The following is a 25,048-nucleotide window of genomic DNA, read 5'->3' as shown; positions in this document are numbered from 1 at the left end:
GAAGAGACTGTTAATTAATATAAGAACAGTTGACTTTAATTTTTATTTAGCTATTATTAGGAATAATGATTTCAGTCAATTAGTATTTTAGCATTTAATATGTAACTTGCAAGTCAACAAATACGTATTTAGCAAAGTATGCCGTTATTGCGAGGAGGAATTGTTATGATTCCTAAATAATTAAAGGAAAATGAGAAATAGGTCAACAATGAAATGGTTGGAAATTTGGAATAAGATTTTTGTAAATATAAATAAAAGTTTAGAATTTAAATTAAAAATACAAAAAAGTTATTAAAATGACTTAAACCAAGGTTGTGAAGATCGGGATCTTACCCATGATCATTTTATATTTTACAAAATCATAATCGTAAGATCTAGGGGTGACAAATAATTATACGACACGAAACGAAACGAAATTGAGACGAAATTGAAATTCGAATTTGAGTTCATATCGTGTTCGTGTTTATGTCAGGTGTAAAAAACACGACGCCGTGTCGTGTCGTTTTCGTGTTCAAAATTTGACACGAAATTGATACGATTTAACATTTTTTGTCGTGTTTTTCCTGTTATGTATCAATAAATATTAATTAAATACATTAATTGTTATTACATGTTATCTTTGTCGTATCGTGTCGTGTTTGTCATTTTTTAATTGGTTCGTTTTTGTGTTAGTTAAAAAAATGCGAGATCGTGTCGTGTCGTGTTCATGTTACATAAAACATTGTCGTGTCGTGTCGTGTCAGACAGAAACACGACACGATGGCCTGATTTGCCACCCCTAGTAAGATCGGAAGATCCTACTAAAATGAACTTATATTCAAATTTGCTTGTAATATCTTGATGTATAATATGGAGTGAACTTTATTTTTTTAAACATGAATCATAATTTTAGTTGTTATATATCGTAAAAATTAAAAAGAAAACATCTTAATTACAAAAAGAAACAAGATCATTATGATCTATAAATAAAGGCTTAAGATCACAAAGAGAATATCATGAGTGTAATATGCCTAATTCAAGATGAATTGATGAAGTAATGATGCTCCATAAGGCATCTTGTAACTTGTGATGTTCAATTTCAGATTGTATAGACTAAGTTTTTAGGCTTGACTACAAAATAAAACCAAATAGATGGGATCGGATCATGTTAAAATTTTATGATCTTAGTTACATCCTAAGATCTCAATATAGATCTTGTTTCAGATAGACTCTATTGAATTGCATTAGTTAATTAATTAAAAGTTATATTTTATATTTTATATATTAAATAAAAGTATTAAATAATCAGATATAAAGCAAAATACATTTTAGGTCTTTTACCGATTTATGGTTTTTACTATTCAATATTCACAACTTATAACCCTCGCGAATTCACATACACTTCATTTTTCGTTTTCAATTCCACCTCTCAATCATAAAACTGTAGATATTTATTTTTGAAATTTTTGATCTTTAAGTTTAAACATTTGTAATTTATGTTTGAAAAATTTACAACAAACATACAAACAAAAGAGTACTTGTCCACAACACATGTCATTCTATTACATCGGAAACAAAACAACTTCGGACACAATACCAATCTCGGAAAACTTCAGTTCATCATCTCATCAGAAATTGCAACTACCTTGGATTGGACTTTTAGATTACCAAGACATCACTTATTTTGAACTAACACGCCTCTCTCTTCCTTCTTCTTTTTCATGACCGAAACCTAGGCATAAGCTAGGGTTTTGGTTTGTTTCTTCTCAAGAAACCACCACTTAAAAAAGGAGGCTTGTTTGTGTTCATCGTGTGGTGGATTAGATGCTACATGGCAAAGAGATTGTTACATTGGTTTGCACATGTGATAGAAAATTTATTGTCTAAGCTCTATACAATCATTCAAGAAAAATAATCTTCTTCTCTTTTATTCCTGCTTGCTTTGCAAATTTCATTGTCATTTTATTCTCTTTCATTCTTTGCGTTGCAAGTTTCAATATACATGGTTCCATGGTAAATCATGGCGTTTTGTTTGTTTATGCTTATGTTGTCATAAATCATTTTAAGAACTATCATGAACTAGTAATAATTACCATAACATATTTAATATAAAATCGACTAATTTATTATTGGCCAAGTCTTATAATATAGTTAGCATGGAGATTACACTTAAATTACAAAAACCATATGTCATCTAAAATCAAGGTAAAATTATCTCTTACTCTATAATTTGTAACATAAGAGTTTATAATAATGAAAAAGTTTAAACATAATGTTATATTATATCCCTATTCTAATAAAAGAATAGTTTTAATCCCCTTTTGACATGTGTCATCATATTAGGTCTCATAATTAATACACATTTTATTCTTTTTTTGCCATGTATCATCCTATTAAACCTCTTAATTAATGCATGTCACTTGTCAACCTTTTAATTCTCTATTTCAAATTTTAAAATTTTTCACTTTAATTACAATAAATTAATAACAATGCAATAAAAATTAATACAAATTATAAGGTGATATAATTTCACATATTTATTTAAATTAACGATTATAATTGATTAATAATTTTGTGTTCTGACTATTAAAGTTTAATTAATTTTGTAGTCGTGGTTTCACGGGTTATAAACTAGTTATTAATTATATATAAAAACAAGCTTACCTCATAGATTGACTAATAAATTAGTTGTTTTAATCTAAATTTATAAATGAGATTGTCAATTAATTTAAAACAATTGACTTTTATCATTTTAAATTATTATTCGGAATAAAAGAGAGATTGTTATATAATACTATAAGATAGTTGACTTACATTTTTATTTACTTATTATTCCGTATAATGATTTTCTAGTATTTTAGTATTTAATATGTAGATTGTAAGTCAACAACTAGTATTTTCAATCAACTAGCATTATTCGAATAATGATGTGATTTTTTTGGATGAATTGGAATCAAAATCAAGCTAACTCCTTTGTGTGGAGGCTCATGCAAAACAAACAGAATTCCTGTTGTTGTTAACCTAGTTGTACGTGGGGTTGGTCTCTCTTCGTCTTCCTACTCCTTCTGACGAAGATATTGATCATTTCTTATTTAACTATCATTTCTCGGCTACCATTTGGAGATGGTTTTCTTCGTGGATGAACCTGCTTCCATCCCCTCGTTTATGCTTATGTGATCTGGTGTCATGCATGTTTAACTTCTCTTGAATTAGAGAAAAAAAAAGGTGATATATGGTCTAGTGTACTCATTGTTGTGGTTGATTTGGAAAGCAATGAACTCTTTTATTTTCAAGAAGAAAATTTGTTCTCCGATAAAAACAGAAGAGGATATAGAGCTCTTATGGTACAATAGGTTAAAACATACGATTAGATTTAAGTGTCTTAATTGGAACTAGAAAAGATTCTCCGGCGTTGCCGGGGTCGGAAGGTATTGCTTTGTAAAGTAAAGTAGCATGTTGAATTGCATTCAAATAATCTAGTAAAGTAAGATAAAAAATGTCATCTAATTACATAAGTAAATAAATCTAAATCATTATTTTTTGCAATAAATGAGGAAAATAAAGAAATGGTCTCACAAATTGAACTTTATTGCCATGTATGGCAACGGCCGGAAAACCAATCCGAAAATATAGACCGTTGTTTTTTGTCCGTTAATGTAAGGGTAATTTGGTCTTTTAAGGTAGTAGGGACTAAATTTGTGACGACGGGTAACCATATAGACCATTTATATAATTTTGGCGGTGATGGTGGTGGTGATGGAAGCTGGTGGGTGGTATTAGGTGGGTATTTTCTAATAAATAAAACATTAATTTAAAACCAAAAAGAAAAATATAAATTAATAAAAAATCGGATTAGGAGTAAAAGAGTGATTTCGGTTTCCAACGTTTTCCTTAATGTGTTAAATTTGGTAATCCACAGGGACCAATCGTGTAATTTTGTCTAACAATAATAATAATAATAATAATGAGGGATCATTTCTGCCAAAAGACTAAATACTAATAATATGTAATAAAAGCGAGGGTTATGAAAAATTCAAACGAAAGTGAAATGGTTGTTTGTGAATAAAAGCATAAAGGTGAAGGGTCAATATTGTAAGTAGCTTTTTAAAACCAACATAAGTTGGAGGACCAAAAGTGACAAAAAAAATTGACAAAAAAAGATAAGCAAACATACATAACCTTAGGGACCAATATTGCCAAACACTTAGGAAGTTTAGTATTCCTAACATTCATAACTTTAATATATATATATATATATATATATATATATATATATATATATATATATATATATATATATATATATATATACAGTGTTGTAAAACTCGCCGAGTTGACCGATTACTCCTCCGAGTACTCGCTACTCCCCCCCTTGCCGATGCGAGTTACATAATCCCGAGTACTCCCCGATCGGCCCCTTACTGAACTGAGTAGTGTTGTGAAATCCGGTCAACTCGGTGATTAATATGTATAATATACTTAATGATTTATTATTTTACACACATACGATTATTACTACATATATATTTTAAATTTTCAGTAATTATTCACGAAGTGAGACCATTATGTGTTTTTCATTTTTTGTGTATTCACATGTATCCAATTTTGTTATATATTTCAATCAACTTGTGATTTTATCTTATAATTTTGACATATATAATTTCCCTAAAAATATTTCTACACAAATTTCCAAATCCGAATACTCCCCGAGTATTCCCAACTACTCCCGAGTACTCGCTATTCGGTAGTCGGCCAAACAGGAACCGAGTAACGAGTTCTACAACCTTTTATATATATATATATATATATATATATATATATATATATATATATATATATATATATATATATATATATATATATATATATATATATTTGTGATGATGTTCTTCTATTATGACTTGTAACTTATTTTTGTTTCCACCACCTTGCTAGTTTTAATAAATTCAGTCATTTTAAAAAAAGTTGAAAAAAAAACAAAAAAAACAAATGAGTATTTAGCAAAGTATGCCGTTATTGTGAGGAATTCTTTTGATCCGTATACAATCAATAAAAAAATGGGAAATGCGTCAATAATGAAATGGTTGGAATAAAAGTTTGGTAAATATAAAACGAAGAGGCTGTTAATTAATATAAGACAATTGGCTTTAATTTTTATTTAGCTACTAGTTTGCTGTTAATTAATATAAGACAGTTCGCTTTAATTTTTATTTAGCTACTAGTTTATAACCCGTGGGCACCACGGATTAGAAAGATAAAAATAATTTTAATTAAATTATAAGGTAATTATTGAGCAATGATAAAAAAAATTAATAATTTAATAAATTAGGCAATAGATATTATAAATAAATTTTTTGTTCACGTGTTTGATATATGTAAAATGAAAGAGTGAATTAGTGGAAATTTAATTAATGAGGAAAAATCTTAGAATGACATGTGACAACTAATTAATGTGAATTTCTAATTGATTGACATGTGGCAAATATACTAATCTTTTATTAGGTAGGACGATTATTAAGAATAATGATTTTCAGTCAATTAGTATTTTAGCATTTAATATGTAACTTGCAAGTCAACAAATACGTATTTAGCAAAGTATGCCGTTATTGCGAGGAGGAATTGTTATGATTCCTAAATAATTAATGGAAAATGAGAAATAGGTCAACATTGAAATGGTTGGAATTTTGGAATAAGATTTTTGTAAATATTAAAAAAAGTTTAGATTTTAAATTAAAAAAAAAGTTATTAAAACGACTTAAACCAAGGTTGTGAAGATCGGGATCTTACCCATGATCATTTTATATTTTACAAAATCATGATCGTAAGATCTAGGGGTGACAAATAATGATATGACACGAAACAAAACGAAATTGAGACGAAATTGAAATTCGAATTCGTGTTCGTGTCGTGTTCGTGTTCATGACAGGTGTAAAAAACACGACGTCGTGTCGTGTTCGTGTTCAAAATTTGACACGAAATTGACATGATTTAACATTTTTTGTCGTGTTTTTCCTTTTATGTATCAATAAATATTAATTAAATACATTAATTGTTATTACATATTATCTTTGTCGTGTCGTGTCGTGTCGTGTGTTGTCTTTTTTTAATTGATTCGTTTTTATGTTAGTTAAAAAAAAACAGGAGATCGTGTCGTGTCGTGTTCGTGTTACATAAAACTTTGTCGTGTCGTATCGTGTTAGACAAAAACACGACACGATGGCCTGATTTGTCACCCCTAGTAAGATCGGAAGATCCTACTAAAATGAACTTATATTCAAATTTGCTTGTAATATCTTGATGTATAATATGGAGTGAACTTTATTTTTTTAAACATGAATCATAATTTTAGTTGTTATATATCGTAAAAATTAAAAAGAAAACATCTTAATTACAAAAAAAAAACAAGATCATTATGATCTATAAATAAAGGTTAAGATCACAAAGAGAATAACATGAGTGTAACATGTCTAATTCAAGATGAATTGATGAAATAATGATGCTCTATAAGGCTTCTTGCAACTTGTGATGTTTAATTTCAGGTTGTATAGACTAAGTTTTTAGGCTTGACAACAAAATAAAACCAAATAAATGGGATCGGATCATGTTAAAATCTTATGATCTTAGTTACGATCCTAAGATCTCAATATAGATCTTGTTTCAGATAGACTCTATTGAATTGCATTAGTTAATTAATTAAAAGTTATATTTTATATTTTATATTTTATATATTAAATAAAAGTATTAAATAATCAAATATAAAGCAAAATACATTTTATGTCTTTTACCGATTTATGGTTTTTACTATTCAATATTCACAACTTATAACCCTAGCGAATTCACACACTTCATTTTTCCTTTTCAATTCCACCTCTCAATCATAAAACTGTAGATATTTATTTTTGGAACTTTTGATCTTTAAGTTTAAACATTTGTAATTTATGTTTGGAAAATTACAACATTAAATTTTTTTTAAAAAATATTTGGTTTTCACGGCTTCTAAATTGAATTCAAATTATGTAGTCGCTTTGGTTCAGAAAGATTTGACTTCGATTTGGTTCGATTTTTAAATTGGACTAAAAAAATTTCAAACGGAAAAACCCATTATAAATACATGTAATCAATTTACTAAATAATATTATATTTGACTTCATATTATTTAAACTTTAGATAAAATAGACTCATAAAAATTAATAAAACTTATAAAATAAATATTTGTAAATAACAAATGGAATACACTCAATACAAACTGAACTCAACGACATTAGTTTCATATCAAAAATTAAAAATATGAAAATCATATGAAATCCTAATCTCAAAATTCAACACTATGGCTTCAAAATCTACCAAGTATTATCAGGAGATTGATTCTTCAATTCGAACCTATTTTCATATTTACATGTTCAAGATCTCTAAAATGGCGACCTGAGTTTCAAATACACAATTTCTACCAACATTGGTCAGTCTCCCATCTCCGACTCTTGTAACCACCGGAAAATCTCACCGGAGAAGAACCCCCCGCCCGCCTCTGAACCAAAGTCCGATCGTAATCCGCTCGTTTCACCGGATCTGCAAGTGTAGCATAAGCCGAGTGCACTTTCATGAACTCATCCGCCGACGAGTCACTACTCCCGACATCCGGATGCAAAACCCTCGCTAATCTCCGGTAAGCCGCTTTCACCTCTCTAATATCAGCTCCGACTCGAACTCCGAGCACATCGTACAGAGATGAAGGAGTATTACTACAGAACGATCTAATCGTCTCTGTTTTCTCAGCGGTGGCGTAAGAAGCTGATATCGGAGCTCTTCCGAACTTGACGGAGTTTGAACTCGATTTTACCGATGACTTCAAATTGATGGAGAAATTAGGGGAAGTAAAAAAGGAAGATGCAGTTGAAATAGATGAAACAGCCATTGATGCGTAGTGTTTAGATTTCTGAGTTGTTGTGGATGAGATGAGGAATTTAGTAGGGGTGGATTTATAGGCGGAGATTTTGGATGAAATACGTGGAATCTTGAAAGGAAGTTATCCAAATGGAACAATTTCTGTTATCGAATTAAATAAAGAAGAGTCAGCAAACAGGCGGTGGCGGTGTTTACGGCACCGGGGAATCTTCACCGACTTCATCGCCAACTCCGGTCGTCCACGTTCATTGATTCTTCTGAAGCTACACGTAAGGATGTTAGCTCATCTGTCTTAATCAATCCGTTGTTACTACAAAATATGTATGTATAAAAAAATAGGGACTTTCTTGAAAGTGGAAAAAAAGGACAAATCAAATAAGTGAAACGTCGTTTTTTTTATTATAGTTTCGGAGGGTTTTAAAAATATATTTATTGCATGTAGACATATGTTTGGTTGTGATTGGAGAATATAGAAAACGAAATTTAGATTATTTAATTTGTGTTGGGTTACTCATACGGAGGGCGCAAACGGTATATTATCGTCCCCTTGCTTATGGCTAATACTGTGTGCGAAGGACCTGGGGACAACATAATTAATATATATATATATATATATATATATATAGAGAGAGAGAGAGAGAGAGAGAGAACTATATTGAAGTAGCAAACCAAGGAATTCAATTTTTAGATGAAACTTTAGATAAATCATGGTAGATAACTAAATTTAAAATTAACCTGATGATGAACAAACAATCTTAAAGCAATCCAATCAAGATCAGTGTTAGAAGAAATCATAAAAAGAGTCGATCATTTTTGTTTTTTGGAACAATCAAACTTGTTTTGAATTCAGAATCGGAATCCATCGTTTTAATTTATGTGATACTATGGATTATGTTCTTTTTAGTTTGTCGTGTATAAAATTATTACATATTTAAGATGAATACAGTTTAATCTATGTTTTTTTTTCACTTTATCTAATAAACAGAATTTATGAATTTGTAAAATGCATACTTTAAAAAAAATATTATAAAACGAATAAAAGTTTAATTGGAGTTTTGATATTAAAAGATTAATAGATGTTTTTTTTTATTCTATCATAACTTAATTTACAAAAAAACTGAATAATAATTGAGTTCAATATTTTATTTTTGAATAAAACGCAAATATTCATCATGCATCTATTAGATGCATAATTATTTGAATATAGAACATTTTAATTTTATGTTTGATAGTTATATGTAAAAGCATATGTATGAATAAACAAAGAAATGGAATAAGTGATTCCATTTGATTAAATGACAATGTTTGGATGATTTTGTGTTATTTATAAGAAATATAATCAAAATAGATGAAAAGTGACAATAAATCATTATCAGGTATCAGGTCTATTCTATTATATCAATAAAAGCATTTTAATTTGATGTTTCATAGTTATTGTTTATTGGAGTACTTATAACGTTGATTATTAGACATTAACTACTGTTGGGGACTGTTATATGCTAGACTCATAAAAATGTTTCATAGTTATTGTTTATTGGAGTACGTGAGGTTCTTTAATAAGATAAATCAACAAATAACCAAATAACTAAATCCAATCCATAAATTCAACCTTAATTAAACAATCAATCCTAGGCTAAACAAAAGTCATGAGTATTTAGCTCATGATTTCAACAAACATGAACATAAAATCGAAATTCCAGGAGTTTGACATGGCTAAAACTAATGAAAAATCAAAGTGTAGAGATTGGTTGCCTTAATTCTCCTACTCCCAAGGTTATGATCGAATTCATTGCTTCCAAGCCTTAGAACATGTGTTTTGACTTCAAAATTGTTGATTACTTCCAAAGTCAAAAGTCCCAATTCAGAGGAGAATGAGATCTATTTATAGTTTTCCCAAATTCAGCTCACCACGACATGGTAAGGCCACCACGTCTTGGTCTTCGTGTTTATCCCGTGTTCTACAAGTCTTCAAAATCAATCAGGAATCTTCAAGTCACCATGCCATGGGAAATCCACCACGACATGTTGGGTATATTTTTCTTCACTTTAAAGCTTTGATTCAAAATCCCAACTTCCAGCATCCAACTTCCTTTTTGCTCGAAGCATGCCTTTTATCCCTACAATACAATTCATAACAAATTAAGTACCTTCTGTTCCATAAAGGGCATAAAAATATTTAAAAATAATAAGATATGATATATAATTATATGTATATATATGGACATATCAAAATACCCCACACTTATTCTTTACTTGCCCCCAAGCAAATTGATTTCTTATTTTTCCAGCAAAGTACAAAACAATCCATTTCAAATACAGCCATTATCCCAAGACCTCAATGCATGTATTTGTGTCTATAATTCCTAAGAACTTCTCACTCCTAAATACTCACAATCCTTATGAACTTTCACCCCTTAGCTTATACAACACTCATTTTTGCAACCCTCCGAATCAATCTTTAGAAATCTTTCTTAACCTCAAAGTAGTTTTGGCTAAACAAAGAAGCATACATAAATTCTAGAAGTTACATCTTTGATACCAGAATGAAGCTCTTTGAATTCTTCATTTCTTTGCATATTTGATCTTTGATTTCTTTGAATTCACCAACTTTCTTTGTTTGATTTTTGGTATCTTCAACTTTTTAGGTTTCTTCAAAATTTTGATCTTTGAATTTCATACTTTGACTGCTCCAAAATTCTTGAACTTTTTGGTAATTTCTCTCTTTTTTTCACATATATCTCACTTTTTTTTTCACTCAAATCCTATATGCTTAAGCAAGGAGCTTAGCTTCAACCTATATTGGTTAAGGTATTAGTCTAAGTGCAATGACTACCTAAGCTTTCCTGGATAGATTTCAAGTTTAGGTTGCAAAATGTATTACGCCATATAAGCTATCAGATTACCTTTCATACCTCATGACTTTTCACTAGGAAATGGTAAGCCACAAATACACTTTAACATGTGTTGGCTCGGGTAAACATTTGGGTTCTCGTCGGATGATCCCATACTATGCTAGCACATATTTTAATTAGCTAAGTTCCTAAGTAAACTATTATTTCCAACTTATATGAATACAAATGTACAAATTAGCAATGCAAACTTTGAAAAATCAAATGCTTTTTCTCATGCAATATACCCCCTACCCCACACTTATTTCATGAAATGCCCTAATTGCATGTTATGCAAAACATAAAATTAAAAAGAGGGAGAAAAAGGAATGGAATAGGATAGAAGATGCATCTCAAATCGTGTGGAAATGTGTAGAAAAGTCAGCTTGCTCGAAAGTGTGGAAACGGAATTGGAAAGTATAATAACAGCATCCTTATGCGATGAACAATCTAACACCCCATTTATTAAATAAATAATTAAATAAAATTAACGGATGAATAGTAGCCCTAAAATCCATAATATTTATCGGTTTTTTGGTTTCGGGGAGTCGAATGACATGATTTAGAGTTTTGGAGGCTAAAGTGTAATTTCGGGATTTAATTTGTAAATATTTTTAGAAGACAGGGGGTGTTTGGTAAGTATTGGACTTACTATGAAAGGATTTTTAGATATGGGGGTTGTTGGGTAAATTTCGGACATGATTTGAAAGGGAATTCATAAGCCAGGGTTTAAATGGCAAATTATGGATTGAGTTTGAAAGAAAAAGGGAAGGGAGGGACCAAAGGTGACATTATGGTGAAAAGTTTGGAAGGTGTCGGGTATAAAGCATTCATGTAACCCTAATCCTAACCTAAAGATGCAGCCGCCACCGTCGGTAGTTCTCCAGCCGCTACCCTTCTTCGTGATTCCGATCAGACGAGTCCGACGAGCATGTCGTTTCCCAGCCGATGCCATCAGCCGCCCTTTGCATTGTCGAGCCCGACAGCTACCGTCTCCACTGCTGCACCGCCTCTGTGAAGAAAACAAAGTCACCGCTACTGTCGTTGTGGCTTGTTGTCGCTGTCGCCATCGCCTCCTTGCGGCTAGTTTGCTGTTTCAAGGTTTTTCCGATGTAGCCACTGAAGCTAGTTCCTTCGTTGCCACCTCATGGTAGCTCAAACAAATTTTTATTCTGGTATTTTGACTGCAACAACACAACGTGGTGGAGATTTCCACGGTGTGTTGGTCTTGAAATATCAATACACTGTGTCGGAATCAACTGATTTCTTGAATATATGTGGCACCAACTTATGCACGAAGCTGTTAGGCGTAACCCCTTACTTGTTGACGCAAACAAACACCCAAAAAAATTGCTCAAATCTCACTTCTCTCGTCGTATCTAATCTTTCTCTATAAAGCACCTTCGTTTGCCCATAATACCCTCACTCGGACTCTAAAAATAATGTCTGGAAATCTAAAGCAAAGAAAAATAATGAAAGTAAGAAACATTGTCAAACAACTAAAACCAAAAAGAAATAAGTATCCAAACAACCAAACCAAGCAAACCAAACACAAAAAAAATAATAACATAAAAGAAAATAGTCTTCAATCCACTAAAACAAAAGGATAGAACTCTTAATCTTCGTCATCTCGATTACCATTTCCTCCTCCACTGCCTCCTTCCCCGCCTTGTTGTTCGAGCCACAACTCCTCCCAACTAGGCACATGAGGGTATGATTCAGGAAAATGATATGGTCTAGAGAAGTGTAATTGCTGCATCACATAATCCAAAGTCATATTGGCATAGTTTCCGCTTGGTGCCAAGTTTTCGTCAAATCTTCTTTCCACAACACTATAAGGGTCCATGGGAATCTCATCCTCGGTAGGTACGACTGGCGACTCATCTCCTTCAGGTCCCCTTGCTCTTTGTCTTACCCGCCTCCCAGGTCGGTCACGGGGAGTGTCGTCAGGAATAGAAAAACCACCCATCCCATGATCTACAATAATATTTTCTCTTTTGTATAGGAGATTGGAGAATGGTTTTTGTGTTTCCACAGTAAAAAACATGGCCTCGCGTTTATCAAGAACTCCAAACGAATCCACAAGCCGCGTGATCAGCATACCACCATAGAGCGGAGACCCTTGTCTATCCTTGCCCACCCATTCCGCAAGAAATTCCGCCAAAAGGAAGGGTAAATCAACACAAGCATTGGGAGAGATAAGAGCCCACAAGAAAAATATGTCCACAGACAGGCACTTATCCCCCTCCTAGTGCTGATTGATGGTATTCGTGATGAGGCGATGCAAGAGGTGATGAAGAGGAGAGTGGATGTCACTATATTGTGCAGTCCCTTTTTCATAACCTCCATTTGCAATTTCGTTCCAGTGTGCTTCTACCTTAAGCCCCTCTATAATCCGTACACAATCAGCAATATATTGAAGATACGCTTTAGAATGGACCTCAGACGGAAGATAAATCTCCGTCCTTAACGCAAAATCAGCAAGGCTAAGAGCACGCCTTTCTCCGCTCAAGCAGAAAGTAAGACTGTCTCCATCATAAATATCATCCTTCCTCCTGAAGAACATAATGGCCAAGAACTCAACAACCAATTCCTTGTAGACAACTTCTTGAATTTGGAAAATTCACCTCCAACCCATACAAATGAATCGCCCATGAACTCCATCAAAAGACTTGTCGAGACAGGGCTCAATTATGTCCGTTAATCCAGTCTGGCCAAGCCAATGCCAATCCACTACCGCAGGAACATGGACTTTTCGCTGCTTCATCTAGTCAATCTTTGCATTCTGTCTTGCAAGAGTTTCAGAACCAACATTTCTTGGAAAAGTGTACCACGGGAAATCGAGGCGACTCCCGGGTTGGTTGCGTTGTGCTCAGCTGTCCATGCCTGCAAAATAACCAAAAATAACACACAAAGAAACAATGTGCATGAATGGAATTAGAACAGGATTGGGCTAAAAATTGTTGCCACGTCGAGGAGCACGATGAGTCGTCGTGGTCGACAAACTGACGGGTTCTGTTGGTTTCATCATGCCATAATCCACACCATACCAATAGGTGTTTAAAAGTTGTTCGAAACACCCAAAGTGCATCATAAAGGTTGTCCGACCACTCCTTTCTGTTACTGCCAACCGATCGATCCAATATTCGTTTAAATGCCCAGTTTGTAACTTCGGTTTGCCCACTTGTTTGTGGATGATATGATGTTGAAAACTTATGGTGTACACCATATTTTTGTAACGCCTTAGCCAATTGATCATTTGCAAAGTGGGTACCTCGATCATTAATGAGAGCTTTAGGAACACCAAATCTTGAAAACAACTTCTTAAGAAAACGCACCGCCACTCGGGCATCATTAAAAGGTAATGCTTGTGCTTCTGCCCATTCAGATACATAATCTACCGCCACCAATATATATATTTATTTCCTTTTGACATTGGGAAAGGTCACATAAAGTCAATCCCCCATATATTAAATATCTCACAAACTTGAATGCTATTTTGGGGCATCTCGTTTCGGGATGAAATATACCCCGACCGTTGGCATGAATCGCACTCCTTAACATATTGAGCAGCATCTTTAAAAATTGTAGGTCAATAAAAACCCGTATCAAAAACCTTTTTATCCATATATTTTGCTCCATGATGTCCTCCGGTAGGCCCGCTATGACAATATTTAAAGATTTCTCGACTCTCATTGCCGAACACACATCTTCTTATCATACCGTCTGCGCACCTTCGAAAGAGGTATGACTCATCCTTAAAGTCATACTTGATTTCTGAAAAGAATTTCTTCTTTTGTTGTTGGGTCAAATCATTTGGAATGTATTCACTTGCTAAGTAGTTGGCTATGTATGCATACCAAGGTATTTCTCCTGTAATAACCATAAGATATTCTTCGGGAAATTCATCTCCAATCTTGACTTCTTCTAATTCTTCCAAGTGCGGGTTCTCTAGTCGCGATAAGTGATCAACTGCTACGTTTTCCATCTCCTTTTTCTCTAATCTTAATGTCAAATTCTTGTAAAAGCAATACCCAACATATTAGTCTTGGTTTAGCATCTTGTTTAGCAAAGAGATACTTAAGGGAAGAATGGTCGGTAAATATAATTATCTTTGACAAAACTAGATATGGATGAAATTTACAAAAGCATAGACCACCGCAAGTAGCTCTTTTTCAGTAGTAGTAGTTTTCTTGAGTTGGGTTTAAAGTGTTGCTTGCATAGTAGATAGGTTGAAAATTTTTGTCAACCATGTGTCACAAAACAAGTCCTACCGCATAGTCACTAGCATTACACATTAGCTCAAAAGGAAGACTCCAATTTGGGGCTATCATAATTGGGGTAATAGTCAACTTTTTCTTTAACGATTGAAACGCTTCATGACATTCCTTAGAAAAGTCAAATGGGGCATCCTTCAAAATAAGTTGAGTCAATGGCCTCGTGATCTTCGAAAAGTCTTTAATGAAACGGCGGTAAAATCCTGCATGGCCTAGAAAGCTCCTTACCCCTTTTAAATTCGTTGGGGATGGTAATTTAGCTATAGTGTCAACTTTTGCTCTATCCACCTCTATCCCTAACCTTGAGACTTTGTGTCCCAACACAATCCCTTCCATTGCCATGAAGTGGCACTTCTCCCAATTTAGGACTAGATTAGTCTTCTCACATCTTGCTAACATTAGGTTTAAGTTAGATAAACAATCTTCAATAGAGGACCCAAAAACCGAGAAGTCATCCATGAAAACCTCCATAAATTCTCGATCATGTCGTTGAAGATAGCCATTGTAACGACGTGAAAATTTAAAATAATTTTTCATTTTTAAACAACATAAAACTCATACAATATTTTCAAATCTCATGTTCGTTAAATATCAACATAATAAAACATATCCCAAGATCACAAAATACAATCCTCTGTCAGTGTGTACGGATCATGTCGGCGCCTTCCCGCGATCCTCGCTAGTACCTGAAACACATAACACTGTAAGCATAAATGCTTAGTGAGTTCCCCAAAATAGCACATACAACACATATTAGCCACTCGAGGCTATAACTCTGTTTGACCCTCTGGTCAATGTGTCTCAGTGGGACCCTCTAGTCCCATAACTCTGTGGACCCTCTAGTCCTAACTCTGTGGATCTTCGGATCCTAACTCTGTAAAATCTAAATCATACATGGCACAAATCACATAGAAATCACATCATATAAATAGCATACAAATTACTCTGTCACATAACTCTAATTACCACTCTAGGTAAAGTATAGTGAGAATACTCACCTCATATGAAGCCGGATAAACTCTCGTGCTTGAATACCCCGACCTACTCTCCTCATATCAACAGGATAACATATCAAATCAAAATCCTCTCATGTTCTCATCTCTAATAATGGGTAGAAGACCATTCTACCCCTTTTTGACCTCTCTTGAATCAGCTTGACCAAAACCCCTAGGTCAACGGAAGTCAACTCTAGTCAACGGTCAAACTTTGACTAGACTCGTCGAGTGCACATGGGTGACTCGGTGAGTCCAAGTGTGTCCTCTGTATCCTTCTAAGGTCTCACTCGGCTCGTCGAGTGAACCTTCCACTCGATGGGTTACCACTGGTCATGAATCGTGGGGAAACCCGACTCGACTCGTCGAGTTCCCTTATGGACTCGACGAGTTCCTTCCATGGCAACACCCAAATGACATTCTTAGGCCAGATCTGTTTCTCTAACCTATAGATCTGACCTTACCATACTCAATAATCACGTAAAGGTCCAATCTTTACACTCATGCAACATCTATAATGCTTCTTTTGGTGAAATGGCTTCTAAAATGGCAACCTAGGTTTATACCTACAATGGAACAACATAAAGCATGATGGTTGGGAGTCTCTGAACCTCTCAAGGTCTAGATCTAAGAAGCATTCCACCTTGGGACCTCATATGCTTTGAATCCAAGCTAAATAAGGAATAAGAAAACCCTAGATTCAAGTAAATCACCATAAACACGAGATTGAGCATAGATCTATACCTCTAGTAGCCTCTTCTAATAAAATGGTAGCATATCTGAGCTCCTTAACCCGTCTAGCTTGCCCTCCTTCCTTCTTTCTTGCAAAATCACACTAGAAATGATGCAAATAGCTTTTTCTCTCACTCACTATGCTCTCTGGTTCTCTGGTGCTCTCAAGGGTGAAGGTGGCCACAAATGAGGGCCATAAGATCCCTTAAATAGGGCATAGGCCCGAGGATTTAGGGTTTCTTCCCACAACGCGGACTCGTCGAGTCGACTCCCCAACTCGTCGAGTCCCTTCATTAAATCCAGTCAGCAAATTGCGATTCTACTCGATGAGTCTAGGCGTCTACTCGTCGAGTCCCTCTTCTTGACAAAATAAATAATCAAAATATGATACCTGGAATTCCGGATGTTACAATTCTCCCCCACTAGAATCAGACTTTGCCCTCAAATTCTCGCTCTGCAAACAACTCTGGATGCTACTCCCGCATCTCCAACTCCGGCTCCCAAGTCAGCTCGGACCGTCTCTGATGTTGCCACTAGACCTGAACCAGGGGCACCTACTTGTTCCTCAAAACCTTGATCCTCCGATCCAGGATCGCGATCGGCCTCTCAACATAATTCAGGCTCATATCCACCTAAATATCCTATAGTGGCACTACCGCCGATTCGTCGACTATACACTTCCTTAACTGAGACACTTGGAAGGTATCATGTATCTGACTCAACTCCGCAAGGAGCTCTAAACGATACACTACCATGCCCACCCTCGCGGTCACCCTGAAAGGACCAATGTACCGGGGCCCCATCTTGCCCCTCTTCCTGAATCGAATCACTCCTTTCCAAGGAGATACCTTCAGGAGTAAGAAGTCACCAACCTGAAACTCGAGCTGGGATCGTTGCCTATCCACATAACTTTTCTGGCGACTCTGAGCTGTTAGCAACCTTTGTCTGACCTGCTGTATCTGCTCAGTCATCTAAAGCACTATCTCGGTGCTACCTATCACTCATTGCCCCACCTCTCCCCGGTAGATGGGAGTCCGACACCTCCTCCCATACAACAAATCGAAGGGGGGCATACCAATACTCGAGTGGTGGATTTTGTTATACGAAAACTCAGCCAATGGTAGGTACGTGTCCCACCTTCCTCCAAAGTCGAACACACATGCTCGAAGCATGTCCTCGAGCGTCTGAATCGTCCGTTTGCTCTGTCCGTCCGACTGTGGGTGGTAAGCGATGCTGAAATGCAACCTCGTACCCAACTCCTCATGGAATTTCTTCCAGAATCTGGAAGTGAAACGTACATCTCGATCCGACACAATCGAGATTGGTACTCCATGCCGTGATACCACCTCTCTCACATACATCTCTGCCAACCGCTCTGCAGAAGAGCTCTCACTAATAGCAAGGAAGTGAGTACTCTTCGTCAGCCAGTCACGATCACCCAAATTGCATCGAAACCCCTCGCGGTCCTCAGCAATTTGGTGATAAAATCCATAGAAATATGTTCCCACTTCCACTGGGGAACCTCCAGTGGCTGCAACTTGCCATGCGGACGTTGGTGCTCGGCCTTAACCCTGCAACAGGTCAAGCACCTCTCAACAAACCTCCCTAAATCCCTCTTCATACAAGGCCACCAATACTCTCTCTTTAGGTCCAAATACATCTTAGTGGCCTCGGGATGGACCGAGAACCTCGATCTGTGCGCCTCCTCCATCAGTATGGCATGTGCCCTGCCCGCAAATGGCACCCAAATCCGACCCTGAAAGGTCAAGACCCCTATGCTATCGGTAACAAACTTAGATACCTGTCCAATCACCTGCTTTTTCTTGCAGTTCTTCAGTCTCACAGCCTCTGCCTGGGCCTCTCGTATGGTATCCAATACCGAGTCATCACCGTCATCCTCATACAAATGTCTCGTATCGGGGTACTCTCCGCCCTGCGGTTCAGGGCATCGGCTACAACATTAGCCTTTCCTGGTGGTATAGGATCTCGCAGTCATCATCCTTTACCACATCCAACCATCTCCTCTGGTGCATGTTCAGGTTGGGTTGGTCCATCAAGTACTTCAAACTCTTGTGGTCCGTGTATATGGTACACTGAACGCCATACAAATAATGACACCATATATTGAGGGAGAACACCACTGCTCCCAACTCTAAATCATGGGTGGGATACCTTGTCTCATGTGCCTTCAGCTGCCTTGAAGCATATGGTATCATGTGTCGTGTCTGCATAAGCACCATACCCAATCCCGATATAGATGCGTGATAGTACACCACAAAATCCTCCATTCCCTCTGGAAGGGCTAACACCGGGGCTTCGCATAATCTCTAGCGAAGAGTCTCGAACGAGGTCTGCTGCTCAGGACCCCAAATAAAAGCAACGCCCTTTCAGGTCAACCTGGTGAGGGGAACGCCAATCTTGGAGAAATCCTTGATAAACCTCCGGTAATAGCCAGGCAACCCCAAGAAACTCCTGATCTCGGTGGGGGATCTCGGCACCTCCCATCTCATAACCGTCTCAATCTTGGCCAGATTGACCAATATCCCATTCTGGTTGACGAGGTGCCCCAAGAACTGGACCTCTCGTAACCAGAAATCACACTTGGAAAATTTGGCATAGAGTCTCTCCGATCTCAATACTCTGAGAATCTCTCTCAGATGCTCCTTGTGTTGCTCTCTAGATCTCAAATACACCAGAATATCGTCGATGAACACAATCACCGAACGATCCAACATCGGCCTGCACACCCTGTTCATGAGATCCATGAATGCTGTGGGTGCATTGGTCAGCCAAAAAGGCATCACCACGAAATCATAATGCCCGTAACGAGTCCTAAACGCCATCTTCGGGATATCCTCATCCCGCACCCTCATCTGATGATATCCCGACCTCAAGTCAATCTTTGAGAACCAAGATGCATCCTGCAACTGAACGAACAGATCATCGATCCTCGGTAGTAGATAACGGTTCTTGACCGTCAATTTGTTCAACTCCCGGTAATCAATTAACATCCGGTGTGAACGATCCTTTTTCTTAAAAAAAAAAGGATCGGCGCTCCCCACAGTGAGCTACTTGGTCGAAGGAACCCCTTTCCCAACAAATCCTGAAGCTGTGATGATAACTCCTGCATTTCTGGTGGCGTAAGGCGATAGGGCACCTTGGCAGTAGGCGTTGCTCCCAAAACCAAATCAATGTGAAACTCCACCTACCTCTCCGGAGGTACACCCGGAAACTCCTCGGGGAAAACATCCAAGAACTTGCGTACTATCGGGACCTCCTCGACAAAACTTGGCCTCTCAGCGGCAACTCGCGTGTCCATCACATAGGCTATGAACCCTTTACAAGCATGCGGTAAACTCTGTCTCGCTCTGGCGGCTGAACAAAATGCTGACCCAGATCGGGTACCCTCACCCTACACCGTCAGTACTCCCCCACTAGGGTCTCGTATCGTCACCAGCTGGCGTTCACAGTCTATAAAAACTCCAAATCGGCTCAACCAATCCATGCGCACAATGACACAAACATCCCCCATCGCAATCGGGACAAGATCTATCGGGAACTCAACACCGAAGATCTAAACTACACATCCTCGAATCACATCAGTCGCATATACCGCTCGTCGGCTATAGAAACTCGTAGAGGTCGAATCAACGCCTATCGTCGGATACTGATGTGCCGACTAAACGCTAATGATACAAAAGATCGACTCACACCCGAGTCAAATAACACTAAAGTAGGTACGAAATTCACAAGAAAAGTACCTAAGCATACCACAATATAAGCACAAAATCTGAAACTTAAGAAAAAAAAATAAAAGAATACATACCAGCTACAACGTTGGGTGCTGCGCGGACCTCCTCCGCTGTCAACTAGAAGGCTCTCCCACGAGCCTTTGGTGCCTCGGCCTTCGCTAGCCGAATCTCGGTAGCTCGTACGACAGTAGGGGCAGTTCCCTATGGTGCTCTCTGCGCCGACCCCCGCAGTTGTGGACACTCGGCCTTTCGATGGCCGGTCTGGTTGCAGTGAAAGCAAACTGCAAATCCCTTGGGGCAATCCTTAGCCATGTGCCCCTCCTTGCCACATTTGTAGCAAGACCCTGCTCGACAATTCCCCTCATGACTCTTGTCGCACTTACCACAAGTGCGGCCCCTATGGTTCCCTGGTCTCGAATCGGTGGGCTTTGCCCGCTTGGCTGCTGACTAGGACTGAGTCGGTCGCCGATCCCTCCCCTGAGAATCTGCCTCCTCCCTGGCCTGAGTCTCGAGCTTGATCTCCCTCTTGCGATAATTTTCCTGGAGCTCGGCGAATGTCTGGTACGTCGAGTTCTCCATGAAATCACGAATGTCCCTCCTCAGTATGCTCAGATATTGACTCATGCGTGCCTGCTCAGAAGACACATGCTCAGGGCAGAACATCGCCCTCTCGTTAAACATCCTGGTAATCGTAGTAACAGACTCAGTACCCTGCTTGAGGGTCAACAACTCCTGGGCCAATTGTTCCCTTTCCATCGGGGAACTTACTCATCACGAAACATAGCGGCGAACCTCTCCCAGGCCACCGCGGTAAGCTCAACAGAAGTGTAATCCTCCCTCACGAACTTCCACCAGTCCTTCGCTCCCAAGCAAAGCTGGTTCAGCGCGAACAGTACCCTCAGATGCTCCGGACATGAACACGTGTAGAAGCATCCCTCAATGTCAGAGATCCATCTCATCGTAGCTATCGGATCCTGAGTCCCATCAAACTCTGGTGGCTTCGTGTTGCTGAACTCTCAGTACAGCAACGAGTCACCCCCTGCGGCCTGGCAGTAGCGACGGCTGCAGTGGCCGCAACAACAACAACATCAGTAAGAGTAGCGTATCGCTCATCAAAAGTCTCGATCAACATGGTCTTTATAGACCCAAACATCTCCGGTATCTCAGCTCGGATGGCCACATGCACCTCCTCATGAATCATCCTACGGATCTCCTCATCGTTGACACCACTGCTCTCTAGAGTGTGGCGCGTACTCACCATGATGTCTCTGAAACACAACACAAAAAAATCAGAGACCCGCTCGAGTATCCTCGCGCTCGATCACTCAACCCTACTTGTTCCTTAGTACCCTAAAAATTCTTACTTGGACTGCTCATTGATTCGGTGTTTCCAGTAGTGCGGGCCCTATATTACCTTCCGCAATGCATCAATATTCACTCCAAGTCCTCCTCCTAGGATCCCAGATCACAAGTACTCTATATTTTGCTACGCACAGGCTACTCTCCTGTAGGCCACTAATAAGCTCCTCACTGCTACCTACCCGCTCTCGAAGTATCTCATAGTAGCAGTAATATCCTAGGCTAAGGCATCACAAATCAGGCCACTCTAGTCCTAGATATGAATAGCTAGCCTACTCTAGCATGCATAGGATATCACATAATATCTAATAACACATAGGGTATTTTGGGAAATCACCGTTCGAGCGCTGGTTGATCGTACACACTGCTCCCTTCTGCTTTTCTCAATGTCTTTTATTCTTTTAGAAAAATTGTTTCTTTTTATGAAAAACTATTTCAAATCCTCAGTTTGAGTTCACATACCCCCGAAGGTGCATCCGAATCCCTCAAACCAAGGCTCTGATACCAACTTGTAACGACGTGAAAATTAAAAACAATTTTTCATTTTTCAAACAACATAAAACTCATACAATATTTTCAAATCTTATGTTCGTAAAATATCATCATAATAAAACATATCCCAAGATCACAAAATACAATCCTCTGTCAGCGTGTACGGATCATGCCGACGCCTTCCCACTATCCTCGCTAGTACCTTAAACACATAACACATAACACTGTAAGCATAAATGCTTAGTGAGTTCCCCAAAATACCACATACAACACATATTAGCCACTCGAGGCTATAACTCTGTTTGACCCTCTGGTCAATGTGTCTCAGTGGGACCCTCCAGTCCCATAACTCTGTGGATTCTCTGGTGTCACAACCCCGAACCAGACGGCGGAAACGTCCAAGGGCTCTTGTGACTTAAATTGAATACCATCACAATGAATATTCATGAAGCATAACATAAATCATCACCATGCATTACAATAATACAAAGTTTTCGTCATTACAACTTCATAACAAAAATTTTCTGATAGATATCATAAGCAAAACACCCTAACATTACTTGGTACTTATTCTTTGGGTTACCTGTCACTTTAGAATACAAGTCATTTTGAAAAACGTCAACATATGAAATGTTGGTGAGTTCATAAGCAATGTTGTGATAAAATGATTTAGTGTAGTTTGTAAAATCCAGAAAATCCGATATTTTCTGAAAAGATCATTGTTTAAAAAAATGAGTGTGAAGATCCGTAAATATATGCTTGTTGATTTTTCAAAACATGTATAATTGTTTAACTTTTGTATAAATCGCGCAAGTGAAAATGTTGAACTTCCCAGGAAAAACCTGAAGTTTTCCCAATACATAAAATACAGTGATTTCTCTATTGTTATACCGTTACGACGAATGATTTTGATTACTCGGGTGGCGTTGGATTAATTAGGGTTTGTGAGTTGTTATAATCACGCATTAAAAAAAATGACAAGTTTATAACTACAGATTACGAACGATCCTTAAAGGCGTTGCCCGTTACTACTCACTTAATCCAACCACCATGATTAGTCTTGATTAATGCCCTGAATCTGTTTACTTTGATTTCTCATAAGCCCAACAACCGAGGAGAAAGGGGAGTACGAAGTCCCGTTATTTCTGTGAGTTATTTAAGGTTATCGGGAATGCGAAAGACATGTTGGCCCAACTCATATTTGACTTCTCGACCTTACTAGCAGTACTAATGGGCCAATAGGGCCCAATAGCACATTAGAGCCAGTGAAAGTCCTTTTAAATGAAATCGGGTCATAAGAGGCCCAATAACACATAAGCATATTCCCTTTGGGCCCAAAGATCATGTTAATGGGCTAGCAAGGCCCAACAAGCATGATTTGAAACTTTCAAGCCCAAAGTTTGTAAGTTAGCTCATCATAGTTATCGCGTGTTTATTGAAATGCTTTGGTTTAATGATTTTTGTTTTGTATTGATTCGAGACCGAATCAATTCGTTTTATAATGATATTTGTTATTGAATGTGTGTTCGTTTTCCGTCTTGACGGTAGTCGTGGGTCTTGTATTTTGTCTTAATGAATTAATTTGTTTAAAAGTAGAACTTGACCTTTTCACTACCTTTCTTTTATAAAAATAACGCTTTTGGTCCTTTTATATAAAAGAATTGCATTTTTAGTCCTTAAAACATTTTCTTGACACTTTTGTATCATTTAATTGTTGAAAAGACAATTTTAACCCAAAATTTAATTTGTTAACAACTTCAGCCCTTCTAGAATGGTGTTTCTCGGTTGGAACCACATTTTTCACAACTTTTACAGTTTTGGCCCAAAATCTAAAAAGTTTACATTTTTGGTCCTTTTTGATAGTGAAAAACATTTTTGACCCTTAAAATAATTTTGTTATGCTAATTACCCCCTGTTTTACAGAAAGTTACATTTCAGCTCCTTAAACTTATCATTTTTTGCATTTTGAGGCTTATTGGGCCGAAAAGCCCATAATTAGCCCATTAAGCTAAAAATTTACATTTTAAGTCCCTTGAAAATTTTATTATTCAGAAAAATGATTATAGAAATTATTTTGACCCTTTTGACCCTCTAGAAACCGTGATTTGTCGATTTGTAACCCAAGGTTTGTATTTTTGACAATTAAACCCCTAAAATGGGTTTTATGTTAGAATATGTTCATCATAACCTTATAAGCTATTATTCTTAACTTGTTTAGTGTAAGATAGCTTAGATTATGTTCATTTCCTTTCTCATGTCATAGATCTCGAGTTTACACCCCTTTTTGGCAACATATTCATCACAAACATACATGAAATCACACACATACAGGCATAAAATCACACATAACATACATATACACATAGATCTACACATTTTCTTGCATTATCCCCCATAAAACACATGAAAACCGAAAAGAGAGGGGTATGAAGCTCACCTTGAGTTGTGGTTTCGGGTTTGAAGAAGATTGGGAGATGTTTGGTGCTATTTTCGGCTTTAGCAACCTTCCTTGGAAGATCTCAAAGTTAGATGATTTCTAAGAGAGTGATCTTGATTTTTGTATGGATTAGGAAATGATTTTTAATAAAAAAAAGAGTCTAGGTCGTAGATCCAAACATGAATTTACCTTAGATGATCATTTTGTGGAAGAATCTCTTTGAAAGGCTCTTAGATCT

At 37.0% G+C, this 25,048-nt stretch overlaps 1 pseudogene; it reads right to left on the bottom strand.

Annotated features, from left to right (window-relative positions):
* Positions 1–7,166: 7,166 nt before the first annotated feature.
* LOC145086113 (chaperone protein dnaJ 11, chloroplastic pseudogene) lies at positions 7,167–8,210 on the bottom strand (annotated as a pseudogene).
* Positions 8,211–25,048: the final 16,838 nt, after the last annotated feature.

This window comes from Lactuca serriola, chromosome 2 (genome assembly GCF_051521515.1).
Source record: "Lactuca serriola cultivar US96UC23 chromosome 2, Lser_US96UC23_V15, whole genome shotgun sequence".
Lineage (NCBI taxonomy): Eukaryota > Viridiplantae > Streptophyta > Magnoliopsida > Asterales > Asteraceae > Lactuca > Lactuca serriola.
This window is presented reverse-complemented; position numbering and strand designations above follow the sequence as displayed.